The sequence below is a fragment of a genome, unplaced genomic scaffold (assembly GCF_019419815.1).
Source record: "Pyrus x bretschneideri cultivar Hongxiangsu unplaced genomic scaffold, Pyrus_bretschneideri_v1 Contig59, whole genome shotgun sequence".
Taxonomy (NCBI): Eukaryota; Viridiplantae; Streptophyta; class Magnoliopsida; order Rosales; family Rosaceae; genus Pyrus; species Pyrus x bretschneideri.
This window is the reverse complement of record NW_025999797.1, coordinates 2,293,131-2,307,232: the sequence shown is the minus strand read 5'-3', so window position 1 is coordinate 2,307,232 and position 14,102 is coordinate 2,293,131. Positions and strand designations below refer to the sequence as shown.

General features: G+C 41.3%; 1 long non-coding RNA gene across 1 annotated transcript; it reads right to left on the bottom strand.

Moving 5' to 3' along the window:
- Window positions 1-11,769: 11,769 nt before the first annotated feature.
- Window positions 11,770-13,290, bottom strand: LOC125471169. Its single transcript, XR_007253448.1, has 3 exons — window positions 12,510-13,290; window positions 12,271-12,414; window positions 11,770-11,828 (listed from the first exon to the last, which is right to left on the bottom strand). It is a non-coding gene; the product is annotated as an uncharacterized LOC125471169 (long non-coding RNA).
- Between the last annotated feature and the right edge of the window lie 812 nt (window positions 13,291-14,102).

Genomic DNA, 14,102 nt, shown 5'->3' with positions numbered 1-14,102 from the left:
TATGTACCTTTATAAAATCGGCAACAAAGATTGAGTAGTAGTTTCCATAACTAAGTATTATTCGACATGAATTTGACAAGTGAGAATCGTAACACATGTGTCAGTATATATCCGTCCAGTAGATAAAATTTCTAAATTTGACATTCCCACATGAACCTTCTGTCTTTTGACAACATCCACAAGATAGTAATGAATTTTTCTATTGTGATAATGACACACCCCGATCCCGATGTCCGGGGGACAGCGGGATGGCCGCGTGCTAGCCAACACCCGAGGGTGACGCAAGCCATTTTATGAATCCATATGCCGAGAACATGTGAAATATGCATATAAATTGCGCGCTAACTACAAAACGAAATTTTCATATACAAACCTTACCCAAAATAATATAATAATATTCAGCCGTTAATAAAAATGATAGTGATAATGCATGACATATTCAGAGCATACTTCTAATCCAGAAAACAAGCAGACGGTGTAACAGAAAGTGCTATTACAAGTCATGTCAAAGGTAGAGAGGAAGACACAATATCATTGGTAGGGGAATGCCTCGTAGCTTGGATCGTATGCCTCGCTCCTATGTCCTGAGGGGGCGCAAAAACAAACATGAGTGGACCAAGTTGATATATATGTAGTACTAACATAGTTATTCAACAATATACTAACCCCTAAAGTTTATGGAAACTCATATAGCATACTAAGTAATAGGTTTTTCGAAAACCCTAACATGCCATAAAACCTTTCATAAAACATATATCACATAATGTGCTTAATAGTGGTATCGTATATCAATATCTTACGACCGAAACCACCAGCCTACGCCCAACCAAAGCCAACTTATCTCTCGGCCTAAGCCACCAACCTACACCCGGCCAAAGCCAATATAAGTATCATCACCCGTAGGTAGAACAATGACCACTTGATAAGCACAAAAATCATTGAACATAATATTTCCAAACATAATATATATATATATATATATATATATATATCTCATCAGAACTCAGTAGCTCAAACATCATATCTAAAAACATATTTGTAGTATATAGTCATCCATCATATATACTACAAAGAACATGAAAATTGATAAAGTATGGTATTCCAAAATAGTCTTAGTAAAGCATGATATCTCATAAAGTGTAAATCCAATTTACCCATAAACGTTTTATAAACGTAAACATTAAATCAGCTTTTCATGTATGCATTTCTAATAGTAAAATCATGCATTTTAGACAGGATCCACTCATAGATATTCCGTCATCAAAGAGACGTGCAAAATCGGAATGACGAAATCGCCGCTAATAAACGCACCTAAGCACATAAAGGGTCCAATTAATAAAACTCTACCATAACGATTGAATTTCAGAAAACGGACATAATAAACAGATTTAGGACGTAGTAAGGGAAAAGCACGAGTACCCCCACATGCCACCGTAAGGTGGCGGCCTCGGCAGCCACGCGTCTAGATGGGTCGCTGGAAAGTTGGTCGAAAAAGTTGACGATGCTGCCGTGGACAACGGTGGATGCGCGTGTGCTCCAAGCGCAAGCACATACGGCCCTTAACGCGCGCTTGCGTGGCCTAGGTTCTAGGCTTCAACTAGGTTTGGGCTTGGGCCTGGGGTTCTAGGCTTGGGCTTGGGGTCATGAGGTTCAACAGGTCGAAAGCCCAAGTTTTCATGGCCCAAGGGTCTCGATTAAAATGGGGTTTTGGGCTTGAAAGCCTAGCATAAAGTTTTGGGCTAGCAGACCTAGGTTTTTGGGTTTTGGTCGAGCTGACCCGATTTCTTCAAGGAAGAAGGCCGGAGCATCTCGAGCTTTGGTCAACGTCGATTCACAACCCTACCCTACGATCTACCTACCACAATAAAGATAAAGATGAGAGGAATAGATTCGTACCTTCGTGGTTCCTCACTGTGGCCGAAAAATAAGCTTGAAACCGTCAGACTCGTGGAAAGGGTTGGGTGTGCTCTAACTTTATGGAGAAGAGGAGAAAGAAAGCACGAAGTAAGGGTGATGGTAGGAGGTGTCATCGCTAGAGTGGTGTGGGTTGGTGCGTCATCAGGGAAAAAGAGAGTTGAGAGAGAGATCTGTCAGAAGGAAAGAGAGTGTGAGCTAAGAAAGAGTGTACTCGGGGGGGGGTGAAGATAATGAGAGAAAGAAAATGGGGAGTTCCCACATGGCAGCAAAAGAGAGAATGAGAGTTAGGAGGAAATTCAAAAAGGGAATCCGGATTAGGTAGGGGATAGGGGACAAAAATCCCATGTGGATCCCATGGTTCAGAAATTAATAATCGTAAAAGACGAACACCAAATGTCCAAAAATGTTCGACGTTAAAAAGATACAATAAAAGTGGGATGGGGTTTCATAATCTACCCCCTTAAAAGAATTTCGTCCCCGAATTTACAATCTTAAATAAATAAGTACGGATACTGACTCCTCATCAGTTCCTTTGTTTCCCACGTCGTTTCTTCGACTACATAATTTCTCCACAACACTTTTACTAATAGAATGACTTTGTTCCTCAGAGTTTTATCATGTCGGTCAATGATCGTCACTAGTTCCTTAATGTAACTCGTGTCCTGACTCCCTTCTAACGGTTCCGGCTGAATAATGTGAAAGGGATCTGGTACATACTTCCGAAGCATGGAAACATGAAATACGTCGTGAATCTGCGATAACTATGGTGGTAGCTCCAATCTATAAGCGACCGCACTAATTTTCTCTGTGATTCGGTAAGGGCCAACCTATCGAGGACTCAACTTTTCTCGCTTACTAAAACAAACCACACCCTTCCAAGGCGACAACTTTGGAAAAATAAAATCACCAATCTTATACTCACGATCCCTGGAATGTCGGTCCGCAATGTTTTTCTATTGATCTTGTGCTGCCTTCAGGTCCCTCTTTATCAACCGAATGTTAGTATTAGTTATGTCGACAATTTCTGGCCCTACTAACACCCGCTCACCAACCTTAGTCCAACACAATGATGTCCGACATGCCTTCCTATATAGTGCCTCAAATGGTGCCATGCCAATACTGGAGTGGTAGCTATTGTTGTAAGAAAACTCGATCAATGGCAAATAGTTATCCTAACTACCTTTCCACTAGAGAACAGACATTCTCAACATGTCCTCCAAAGTCTAAATCGTCATCTCAGATTGACCATCGATCTGTGGATGATAGGCAATGTTGTACAATAGCTAAGTATTCTTGGCATCATTGAATGCTCTCTAAAATTTGGAGGTGAATCTTGGATCTCTGTCCAAAACAATGGTGACGGGTACGCCACGAAGTTTAACAATATTATCGATGAACAACTGTGCCAACTTCTCCAGTGTGTAAGTCTGTCGAACAAGCAAGAAATAAGCAGTCATGGTAAGTGGATCCACAATCACCCAAATGCCATCAAACCCCGACTGTGTGCTCAACAAACCATACCCGAAATCCATGGTGATGTCTTCCTACTTCCACACTGGTATAGAGAGATTCTGCATTAGCTCTTTATGTCTCTGTCTGTCCACCTTCACCTGTTGGCAAATAATACATCTTTTCACATACTCCGCCACATCCATTTTCATCTCATACCAGTAGTAGAATGGACGGATAGTGTGATACAATTTGGTACTCCCCGGATGCATGGCATACGCCTAGATGTGAGCTTCATCAAGAATTTCCTTCTTCACCACTTCATTGTCCTTAGGCACAAACAACCTATTTCCAATCACCAAGGCTCCATCTCTCCGGATTTTCAAATCTCGCCTAGAACCATTCCGCCTATTCCTTCAGGTCTGCACACTGTTAGTTAAGCTCTTGAGCTTCCCAAACCAAATCCACCAAAACATGCCTAATATGGAAATGTGCCAACAATGCTCCCTGTGAATCTGGTGTCATGGCAACGCCAGTCTCTCGAAGAGAAAACAGTAGCAGAACATGGATAGCTCGAAAGGAGGCAAGTTGTCCATAGGATTTCTGGCTAAGTGTGTCCGCTACGACGTTAGCGTGACCATAATGATACTCAATAGTCCAATCGTAGTCACTAATGAGTTCCATCCACCTTCTCTGCCTCACATTCAACTTCTTCTAGATGAAGACATATTTCAGACTTTTGTGATCAGTAAAGATGCGACACTTCTCAATGTACAAGTAATGTCGCTAGATTTTTAGAGCAAAGACCACTGCTCCGAGCTCCAGATCATAAGTGGGGTAGTTTCTCTCATGACTTTTGAGCTGTTTGGAAGTATAAGCGATGACTTTCCTATGCTGTATCAGAACATAACCCAATCCCGACAAGGATGCATCACTGTAGATCTTAAACTCACCGTCACAGTTCGAAAGAGAAAGGACGGGAGCATGAGTAAGACGGTATTTAAGCTCCTGAAAACTCCGTTCACAATTCTCATCCCAATTGAATTTGACCCCCTTAAAGGTCAATTTAGTAATAGACAGGGCAATCACTGAGAAGTCCTGCACAAAACGTCAGTAATAGCTAACTAGCCCCAGAAAGCTCTTCACTTTAGTAACATTCCTCGGTTGCTCCCACGTAAACACTGCCGAAATCTTCTGAGGGTACATACTAATTCCCTTAGTGGAAACCACATGCCCAAGGAAACTAATCTGGTTTAGCCAAAACTGACACTTACTGAATTTCGCATACAGCTGATGTCTCTTCAACCTCTCCAACACCAACTTAAAATGTTTCATGTGCTTAGCATTACTCTTGGAGTGGATCAGGATTTCATCAACGAATAGAATCACAAACCGATCAAGATACGGTCTGAAAACTCTATTCATCAAATCCATGAAAGTTGTGGATGCATTGGTTAACCCAAAAGGCATGACACAGAACTCATAGTGTCCATACCTAGTACGAAAAGTAGTCTTCGATACATCTTCATTTCGAATCAGTAGTTGGTGGTAACCCGAACGAAGATTGATCTTAAAGAACACCTGGGGACCCCTCAGTTGGTCAAACATATCATCAATCCGAGGTAAGGGATAACAGTTCTTCACTATCACTCGATTCAGTTGCCTGTAATTGATGCAAAGTCTCATCGACCTATCATTCTTTCTCACAAATAATACAGAAGTGCCCTAGGGAGACATGCTGGGTTGGATATAACCTTTGTCCACAAGCTCCTGAAGTTAAATCTTCAATTCCCTTAACTAAGTCAGTGACATTCGGTATGGTGCCAAGGAAATCAGGTCGGTACCTGGAAATAAATCAATGGTGAATTCGATTTCCCTCATAGGTGGTAACCCTGGCAAATCCTCCAAAAATACATCGGTGAATTCATTCACCACTGGCTCATCTCCAGCACACAGAGAAGGCTCACCCTGTGTGACCATGTGAACTAAGAATCCCACACAGCCCTTCTATAATAATTTAGTTGTCCGAATGGTAGAAATAATATTATTTTGAAGGATCCATTGCTCACCAGTTTCTTTCTACATCCGACATAAGCATTGTACCTAGATAGCCAATCCATTCCCAAAATGACATCGAACACCACAAGGTTGAAGAAAATCAAATTGGCCTCCATAAGTTCCTCTTCAACAATAACTGGGCAATCCTTAAACTCCCACTATGCATATAATAGATCTCCCGATGGCAATTGTATGAACATATCAAAACCGAGTGATGTAGGTTGCGGGTTAACAACCCGTGCAAATTGTGGAGATATGAAAGAATAAGTAGCACCTGAATCAATCAGAACATGAGCCCAATTACCACAAATACGTAACGTACCAGTAATAACTATGGGGTTCTGCTCTGCTTCTTGCTGAGTCATGGCGTTGATACGCCCATAAGCCTAAAGTTCCAAACCACTGTTACGGCCCCCCACAAGTCCTAGAGCCCTGGCTGTTGTGGCATACTTAGTTCGCCTGAGTATAACTGCCTGAAGCTGCACGAGAAGACTGCGGTTGTCTTCGAGCAGAAACCTGAGTACTCAAATTGCTACTCCCACGATAACTCTGAGTAGTCGAATAATTTCCCCCACCGTAATTCGAAGTACTCGAGTTATTACCCTTACCATAACCTAAACCAGAAGCATAACTCTTTGATGGTGGTGCCGAAAGACAATCATGGACATATTGCCTAGTGCCACCACACCTGTGACACTTGGTTGTAACCACAGTACAATTCCCCTAATGGCACAAACCACAACGCGCACAAGCCACGATTGCTGGATTGAAGTGGGTGAAAGATTGCTTAGCCGACTCACTGCCTGAGCCCTCACTAGATGATCCTGAACCCTAACCATGTCATTTGAACGACTGGGAGTGTCTAGGGCCGAAGGAATTAGAAGAAGTAGAAGTCTCCCTCATGCTTCACGATCAAAATCCACGATCCCGCTGATTCTGATTTCGAGGTTGATTCTGGTTTCGAGGCTGATTCTAGTTAAGTCTGTTTTGTAGCTGAATCATCATCTCCCGAGGGTTCCTATAAGTTCCCTCATGGTGTCTCGACAAACACTGAAAAATGCTATTAAACTTTGTAATACTTAAATTGCCCTGGTGAAACTCTAGGAACCCCTGTCTCATCCTCAACTGATAACCGGGGCTCAAAAAGTGTGCTCTGATAAGTTTCCTGAATGTAGTCCAAGTTATCAAAGAATTACATGGGCGATAGCTCATCACTAACTTCCACCAATATCTTGCGTTCCCTTGAAAGAAGTAACCAGCGGTATTCACCCATTCAGACCCTAGACATCTTATACTCTCGGAGGTGTGCTTCTTCTTTTCTAGCCAATCCTCAGCCACTTCACAGGCTTCAACTACATTAAGCTTTGTAATGTTGTGGCTACGAGCAATCTCCATATAAGTACAACTCGGCATGTTACTACCAGGAAAAGCATTTCGTAGTACGGAGGTCAACTATTGAATTCCTCCCATTAGACCAGAACGAGGTCGCCAAGGCACATTCCCACCAGTAGGATCCATAATTCTGATAAGAGGCAAAACAAAATTTAGAAGAACGAAAGATTATGGCCACAAGAAAGCTTATGATTACCAAATGGAAGAATGAAGTCCTCAGTAAGCTCTGATACTAATATGACATGCCTCAATCCCAATGTTCGGGGGACAGCGGGATGGCCACGTGTTGGTCGACACCCGAGGGTAACTCAAGCCATTTTATGAATGTATATGCTGAGAACATGTGAAATGTGCATATAAATTACTTGCTAACTACACAACGAAATTTTCATATACAAACCTTACCCAAAATAATATAATAATATTCAACCGTCAATAAAAATGATAGTGATAATGCATGACATGCTCAGAGCATACATCTAATTCAGAAAACAAGCGGAAGGTGTAACAGAAAGTGTTATTACTAGTGATGTCAAAGGCAGAGAGGACTGGTAAGGGAATGCCTTGTAGCTTGGATCATATGCCTCGTTCCTATGTCCTGAAGGGGCACAAAACAAACATGAGTAGACCAAGTTAATATATAAGTAGTACTAACATAGTTATTCAACAACATATTAACGCCCAAAGTTTATGGAAACTCATATAGCATAATAAGTAATAGGTTTTTCGAAAACCCTAACATGCCATAAAACCTTTCATAAAATATATATATCATATAATGTGCTTAATAGTGGTATTATATATCAATATCTTACAGCTGAAGCCACCAACCTATGCACGACCGAAGCCAATATAAGTATCTCCTAGTTGAAGCCACCAACCTACGCCCGGTCAAAGCCAATATAAGTATCTCCTGGCCGAAGCCACAAAACTATGCCCAGTCGAAGCCAATATAAGTATCATTGCCCGTAGAGAGAACAGTGACCACTAGATAAGCACAAAAATCATTGAACATAATATTTCCAAACATAATATATATATATATATATATATCTCATTGGAGCTAAGTAGCTCAAACATCATTTCTCAAAACATCTTCGTAGTATATAGTCATCCATCATATATACTACAAAGAACATGAAAATCGATAAAGTATGGTATTTCAAAATATTCTCAATAAAACATGATATCTCATAAAGTGTAAATCCAATTTACTCATAAATGTTTCATAAAACGCAACCATTAAATCATGCTTTTCATGTATGCATTTCTAATAGTAAAATCATGCATTTTATAAGGGTTCCACTCATATATACTCCGTCGTCGAAGAGCCGTGTGAAATAGGAAGGACGGAATCACCGCTAATAAACGCACCTAAGCACATAAAGGGTCCAATTAATAAAACTCTACCATAACAATTGAATTTCAGAAATTGGACGTCATAAATGGAATCAGGACGTCGAAAAACATAAGAGGGAACCTCGAGTACCCCCATACGCCACCGTAAGGTTGTTGCCCCGGTGGACCCGCGCCTTTACATTCCGAGATGGGTTGCCGGAAAGTTGGCCGAAAAAGTTGTCGACAGTGTTGAAGCACAGTACCTCCGGCGGAGGCGCGTGGGCTCCATGTGCCGGCACAAGCGGCCCTTCACACGCTCCCACGAGCAAGTCCACACCCCACTCACGTGCGACTTAGGTTTTGGGCTTGGGCCTGGGCCCTAGGGCAGAGCCCAAGGGCCTCTGTTAAAATGGAGTTTTGGGCTTGAAAGCCCGGCCCGAAGCTTTGGGCTAAAGAACTTGAGTTTTCGGGTTTGGGTCGAGCTGACTCGGATTCATCAAGGAAGAAGGCCAGAGCCTCCCGAGTTTCAGTCAACGCCGATTTATAACCCTACCTTACAATATACCTACCATAATGAAGATAGAGCTGAAAGGAATAGATTTGTACCTTCGTGGTCCCTTACCGTGGTCAGGAAGTGGTCGGAAAATAGGCTTGAAGCCGTCGGACTCGCGGAGAGGGTTAGGTGTGCTGGGTTCTGATGGGTGTGCTCTGCGCTTCACGGAGAAGGGGAGAGAAAGCACGGAGTAAGGGTGATGGTGGGGGGTGTCGACGCCGGCGTAGTGTCGGTGGGTGTTTCCTTGGGGAAAGAGAGAGTTGAGAAAGATCTGCGAGAGGGAGAGAGAGTGTGAGCTGAAAAAGAGTGTACCGGGGGAGGGGGAAAGGAAAAGAGAATAAGAGAAAGAAAAAGGGGAGAGGAGTTACCACGTGGCAGCCAAGAAAAAATGAGAGTTATGAGGAAATCCAAAAAGGGAATTCGGACTGGGTAGGGGATAGGGGACAAAAATCTCATGTGGGTCCCATGGTTCTCAAATTAGTAATCGTAAAAGACGAACACCAAATGTCCGAAAATGTTCGACGTTAAAAAGATACAATAAAAGTAGGACTAGGTTTCATATATAAATTATAGATACCTAATGATTATTATTATTAATTTTTTTTTGGACAAGAGCTTAACTTCATTAACTTAAAACAAATTACAAAGCCAACTAAAGGCCTAAAACAAACAGTGGGAGGCCCAATTCCACAACAACATAGGCCTGAAACTGAAAACACATGACAATAACAAATAAAATCTAAAAATCATCCCAGAAACCTAGCTTGCCGCCACCGAACTCTTGCCAGCAATCACCGGAATGACAATCATGTAGGAACCAGAAAGAAGGAGGATCCGCGAAAAGTCAAGCACAACTGGAAAAAAAAAACCCAACAAAAAAGAGAAAATCCACAACAAAAATCAGATCTCAAAGTTGTGCAATCTACCAAGCCATCTAGATTTGTACCACCAACCACCACGCCTGCAGGAAACGAACTAAGTTGACATAACACGGGGGTGGAGAGGGCCGATAGGATGTGTAAAACACCCTTACTACGACGGAGACTGCAGAACACTACGCCCAAAATTTCTGGCATGCCAGTAAAGCAGGAGGCAGTGGGGGTAGAGATCTACATTTGAAATCGAGTCCACAACTTGAAGATTTAATTTTTGGTAAGGGTTAAGGAGAGGTGAAATGGGGGTTGAAGATGAAGGTATACGCAAGGGAAAAAGGGGGAGAAGGAAGTGAGCACTACTACAAAAGTACCTAGTAATGTCATTTTAAAAAATGACAAGAAAAGCCTATTTTTGTCAAATGTTAGCAAAAAAATCGGACAGAAATTCATGTGGTGGCAGATAAAAGAACCAACAACATCGCTTGCGTCACGAAAAGGCTTTTGTTGTTGGACATGACTCTTAATTTGCCAAGAAAATAGTGTCGGACACAAATGACATTAATACTCCTGTCGGTTATAGGTGACATTAGTTGTTGAGAAATCCCGTCGGATAAAAAGACAATGCTGTTACATATAACCGACATAATAAAAAAATATAAAAATATAAAGTATATAAACCAAATTTATGTTTTTACTAAAAATAAAAAATAAACAAAAATGCTCCTTTATCTGACACTCATACTCATTTAAAAAAAAATTAAAAATTAAAAATCATATCTGACATAAATGCTTCCATTGGTAATGTTCTTCAGTAATACATTTCATTATACAAAGTGTTTATACAACAAAATAAAGAAAACATAATGATGACTCTTCATTTTTCCTATCTTCTTTTCTTCCCCTTCTTTTGTCAGTGCTACCTTTCTCCTTTCCCCCTCCCCCCCTTCTTTTTTCCTCTTCTTCTTTCAGTGCTCTTCACTGCAAAACAACAGTCCATCACATGAGAAAACATGAATTAACAAAATTTCAACAGCAATTGATGCCAAAAATGACACACCCCGACCAAGATCAGTGCATGTTGGTCGTCACGTGGAAGTGACATAACCATGTGCACAGTGCGGAAGCTAATAAAATAATAATAAAAGTACGAATAAATAAAAACCAGCTTTACACAAAGTAAGAACATACATGTGCAAGCGTAAGTTTGAAAAACAAAGTTCAGAGCTCGAAAACCTAATGCAGTCCGGGAGAAACAACACTACGTAAACACACCCGAAGGTGGTCCTACACTGGTGATAATCTGTCAGATATGCCGGGGAAATCCTCTGGGGAGCCACCAAAAGTGCTAGCCAACTAGAACTTGGAGGGGCGCAAAACAAAAGCGTGAGTGGGCAAAAACAAAGCTTTTCAAAAACCATTTAAAAAAAACAAGATTCTAACCCCTCGCCGTAAAACCTGTATACTTCCCAGAAAAGTAGAATATACATATATATAAGTCATGCTCGGAAATATATGCCATGCCAAATGCCTCGAATAAATGCAAGTGCTCAGGAATGTCAAATCAATGCCATGTAAGCTGTCAGCCGGAGTCACCTAACGTGACATGTACGGCTGAATCTAGAGCTCAATCTCCATCTCACTAACTATACCTACACAAAAGTTGGAACCACCTAAAGTGATCTGTTCGACAGGACTGGGTGTCATACATATATATATATATATATATATATATATATATATATATACACACACGCTCAAGTGCTACGATCACGTGAAGGCTGGGCGACTAATCGCGGGTCACCTACGAATCGGAACCACCTAAAGTGGTCTGTACGACAGGACTGTGCACCTAACTTGGATCCAAGATGAGCGTGTGGTGCGGGAGGTGAACATCACGTGAAGGACTATGCCCAACTCTGGGCGGGAGCACTAACACCGGGGTGCAGGTTATGAGCTCTCTATGCATCTCAAATCACTACTGAACATAAACATAAATCATAACTCACCTGACACTTACATGTGCGTCCACAGCACCAAACATATATAAACATATACGATTAATAATGCGTAAATAAATGGCAAACAATAAGCATGGCATATAAACGTATAATGTTTCAAATCAATTTCTGGGAAAAACATAAGTATATAGGTATATACGGAAAACCAAAAGCCCACTCACTAGTATGTAGAAGGGTCGTAACCCCCTTGCCTCGAGTGACCACGCTCGTCCTCCGGATAGGTCTCACCTATATGCGAAACAACTATAAAAACGTTAATTTTAAAGCACATAACCAACCCTAAGAAATAACTTCTCATACAATGCTCAAATGGGGTGCATGAATACACCAACGTGATCTACTCAACCTCAGGAACATCCCCATATTTTTAGAAAAAATTTCCACCGTCGCACGCGCCCCCACGCGCAGGCACGTGCCTGGCACACTGATGGCGTCAGTTAACGCCGTCAGGAATATTCCGTTAACTTTAACGGATTCCGTTAACGCCGTTAGGAATATTCCGTCCAAACTGATGGAATATTCCGTCTTCTTCTCCAGCAAGGCTCCGGCGCCGTCGCCGGCGCCGGAAAATCGCGAAAATTTCAAAACTTCATATCTTCTTCGTTTTTCAACCAAATTTCACAAAATTGGTACCAATATGAAGCTTACAACGAGAGGAACAAATCCATACCACTTTTAAGCACTAAAACCCACGGGATCACAACGGGAAAACACCACCAACTCTGGCCAAGCTTATAACTCACGATCCTGACGTCCAAAACCTTTAAACGAACCACCCCGAGCCTCATAAGGACCTCACCAAGCTTCCTACAAGCTTGAAATTCCCAAAAACACAAGAATTAAAGTGTGCATGAACAGTGACAAAATCGGGGTATCCCGAGTTCGACGTGAAAACGAAGGTATCCTTACCTGAAATGGGTATGGTTGAACTTCTATGGACCTCACGAGCATGAATATGTACTTTGTTTCCTCGATCTGTGAAGATTTGGCGTGTTTTTTATTGTGTCCGTACGTATTGGATAGAAATGGGAGAGAGAGGACTCGGGACAGGGGTGCAGGGCAGGGAAAGGGTGAGGGAGGTGTGGGGGAGTGTGTGTGGCCCAGAACCTGCCAACAAAAAATCCCAAAAACAACCACACAACGAAACAACCATGCTAGGGGCAAAATCGTCATTTCACCCCACGGTTCGAAAATCTAGAACGGGCTGTCACAAAAAACATCACTAAATATTAACAAAATAGATAAAATAAATGTGGTTTAAGTAGAATAATGTATGAGAAATTTGATAATTAGCAAAATAGTCATAAAAATAGATTGAATTGAACAAAAACTACAAAACCATAATAAAATTAGGGAATTACAAATTTTTAGTTAACTTGAAAAAATTGAAACAAAATTCCTCACTAAGTACCTCGGATAAGCAAAACCCCTTACACACAATAGAAAACAGGAGCAGGAAAGCGAGACATTTCTGGTGTTTGGCATAAATCATGTGTTGTCGTACTAGAGAGAGAAGACAGGGAGATGAGATCGACGACTGTCATGGGGAGAGTGATGGAGGAACTGGATGAAGTGGATAAAAAGAGCATGGTAAGAAGATGAAGTGAAAAGAAGAAATGGGAGAAAAGAAGAAAGAGATGCCGAAAAGAAGAAGGGGGAAATGAAAGAGAAATGAAGGAGAATAGGAGAAAAGAAGAAGGGGAAAAGGATAGGAGAAGGGGAGAAGAAAAGGAGAAGGAAAGAAAGAGGAAAGGAGAAGGAATGCAGCGGGAAGGAGAAGAAACTGGAGAAGGGAGAAGGCAGCGGCGCAAGGGAGAGGGAGAGGGGTTTTATTATGTAGAATTGGTAGTACTGTCGGTTAGAATTGATAGAACCGACATCACACTTTTCAATGTAAAGAATGGTGGGAAATATCCCGACCAAAATTTGCTCTCAAATTTGCCAAGATTTAAAAAATAAAATAATAATTGAGTCGGATATAACCGCCAGCGTTAGTATAAAAAATTTGAAAATATTTGTGTCAAATATAGCCGCCAGAGTTTAGTATTAAAATTTTGAAAATAATATAATATAATCTAACACATTACTTACTCATGTCGGATATATCTGCAAGATTTGGTTAAAAATATTTTAAAAATAAATCTGGTGAAGTTAAGGGCTCGCTTCATTATTCTTGTCAGAAAGTAGTGCACTAATGTCGACAGTAGTACTTTTTATCTGACACTTTTTAAAGATGTTGTCGAAAATATTTTATCCGACGGTAATAATATAAAACCGCCACCACTCTCCAACACATTAAGCCAATTTTGTAGTAGTGGAGGGAAAAAGGCTGCAGAAATGGAAATAGAAAGAGAAGCAAGGGGAACAAGGAGAAGGAGAAGAGAGGGGAGGCAACAAAACAGGGAAGCCATAGAAAAAAAATCAGTAAGAAACACCGGGAAAATAGCGAGGACTGCCGAGACTGTGACCTCAAAAACCGACAACAAAAAATTATGGAGGGCA